Genomic DNA, 3,045 nt, shown 5'->3' on the forward strand with positions numbered 1-3,045 from the left:
CTCCTTGCCCACCTGTAACCGGAACCCTGATTTCTCCCACAGATTGAGGGGGGGCGACTGAGGCTGATCTGTGGCAAAATCTGAGTATTATTGACTTGAAAAGAACATGGCTTTAAGTTGACTTTAATTAGAATGGAAAGATGGAAAACTTTGAGTAAAGTCTGAGGATTTAGACGATGATGGTGATGGCTTGACAAGAGTTCTGTAGGTGCACTTGGAGTTTTTCAGAAGGGTTTAGGTGAGGCTAAGTAAGGGAATCTAAACTTCATTCTTAATCTAAAGATTTGAGATGGCTTGGGGATTTTTGGCTTCCTGGATTAAAGAATACAATTTGTTAGTCAGCTATATTTTTTTGTAAAAATATTCTCTATAACCAATTTGCCAAGAAGGAAGTTATATTTTGAATTTTGGTTTTAGAGGTTCTATCTGTGGCTAGTTGTTCCTTTATTTTGTGATCTGCTACAAAGCAGAAATCATGTGGGGTGTGTAATGAAACGCAAAACTACACAAGGAATTGAGGGTCCAAGACAATGGAAGGAAAAATAAGAAACACTGTCTTAACATTGCTGTTAAGTGCATCTGCACAATGAAGCTGTTAAGGATACCCCCTCAAGTAATTAAGAGACAAGGGAGCCCACCTCCTGAAGTTTCCACCAGCCTATAGAATTGCCAAATTGGGGAGTACCAAATGGGGTTTTCAGTGAGATGCAGTTTAAACCACAGCAACTGGATTCATCCTGAAGTTCTGAGAGCAGATTCTTAAGGGAGTCTGAGAGCTGAGGGCAGCAGGAGGTGATGTGATTTCCAGGGCCTGTACATTCTGTAGTTTAGACTTTACCTCCTCATAGAAACATGAACCTATGGGGGAAAAGGTTGATTTTTAAAGCTGCACTAAGATCTTTGTGGATTCCTCTATACACAGGAAAGTTGTAGAAACATTGTATATTCCAGTGATACTTCAAAAAACAGAATCAAAGGCATTGTACAGATATAAGAAGTTTGGCAGATGGGAGGGGTGCTTTGCTACCTTGGAGGACACATATTGAGGTATAGAACAGCATAATGTAAGCTTCAAAACTGGCACAATTTTACTAATTATTTAAAAATATCAACTATAGAGAGAAGATAAAATTGTTTCTTTTAACCTTGTCTCAGCAGGAAACCAAAGATTGAAAGAACATTTTAGAGATATCTGAGTGCTATGTCTTCTGTGATCATCACAGAAAGGGACACTAGCTCACAGTTCCAGTGTCTAACACTGTATTCTAGCTAGTGTTCTTTAAACATACTCTGATAAGAGCCTGGTATGGCTGTCCCCTGAGAGGCACTGCCAGCATCTGACTAATACAGATGTAGATAATCACAGCCAACCATCAGACTGAGCCAGGGGACACTAATGGAAGAGTTAGGGGAAGGATTGAAGGAGCTGAGGGGATTGTAACCCCATAGAAAAGGCAGCAAGAGCAACTAACTGGATCCCCCAGAGCTCCCAGGAACTAAATTGCCAACCAAAGAGTATACATGGAGGGATCCATGGTTCCAGCTACATAAGAAGCAGAGGATTGACTTCTCTGGCATCAGTGGGAGAAGAGGTCCTTGGTCCTATGAAGGCTTGATGCTCTAGCGTAGGGGGATGCTAGAGCAGTCAGTGAGGCAGGAGTGGATGAGTGGGAGGAGGAGCACCCTCAAAGAGGCAAAGCAGAAGAGGGACTGGATAGGGGGTTTGCGGTGGGGAGATGGGAAAGGGGGATAATATTTGAAATGTAAATAAATAAAATAACCAATAAAATTATTAATAAAAAGCATACTATTTGGCAATAAGCAGAGTATTTTATATCATTTAAAAGTGGTATACATCCTATGTATTATTGTTTAGGTTAAGAAAGGGGAATCTGCTGGATGCAGACACAGTTTTACTCATTCTATCTTCTATCTGCCATATTGTCAGTAAAGACATTAAGATCTTTATTGTTGTTGAAGAGATAAATACATGTTATTTACTCAGAAAAATTTAAAACATTGAATTTTCATAGATAATAGCTATTTTCATGAAGATTCTTGAAAAATTGCAATATATTATCTAACAATTATAGTCTTTAGATATATTCAGATGATTAAGTATTCTTGCACATTTGATTGGCATATCCCCATGTCAATGCTTGCTTTATTTGCATTCTTTTATGGACGGTCCCCCTAATGTTATACAGTGAGACTTAAAAATGTAGAGCTAATAACATTCATGAATTTTCTATAGCATACTGTACTTCTATGTCTATACTAGAAAAGTATTTATGCAGGCAAACTGCTATCTCCAGTAACCGACTCCAGGCTTGCCCAAGTCTGGCTATTCCACAACCTGCCTGAGGATTACATATAATAGATTAATTTCCTCGGTGGAGGTGATTTCAAGACAGCTTAATATTGACTCTGTTATATAGTTATTGGTGATCACTCTCATGCAGGTTTACAATAAAAAAGAGCAATGTAGGCAAAAAGAAATATAAAATGCCGAGTTCAGGAAGAAAAATAACATCAGGAAATTTAATGTTGGAGCCAAGGTTTGCGCTGAAAGAGATTGGAAGCAATATCTCCCATTTCTCTGGATATCTACGAGAAATAGTTCATCAGTAAAGGGTAAGGCCCTCTGAGTCCTTCCTCCAGCTTTGCCTAGCCACAATTGGGCTCATTCTTATACAAAGCTAGAGCAATCATCTTTGAACGTACAAATCTCCATAATTACTAGCTGTTATCCTGGTTATATATTGACTAGGAGATGTCATTTTACAACTCTCCTGCTCTTACCAATCTTCCTGCTCTTAAAGTCTGTTCTCCTTCCTCCAGAAAGTTTCCTGAGCCTTGGAAAGGATGGCATAAATATCTTACTTAGGGCTGAGAACGCAGTCATCATTTATTTTGAGCATGCTGCAGAGTCATAAATCTTTGCCTTCATCACAGTTCAATAGAGATGCTTTTCTGATTAAGGCTTATAATGATAATTGCCTGCATTTGTAATTTGTAACACACACACACACACACACACACACA

Source organism: Mus pahari, chromosome 3, assembly GCF_900095145.1.
Source record: "Mus pahari chromosome 3, PAHARI_EIJ_v1.1, whole genome shotgun sequence".
Classification (NCBI taxonomy): domain Eukaryota; kingdom Metazoa; phylum Chordata; class Mammalia; order Rodentia; family Muridae; genus Mus; species Mus pahari.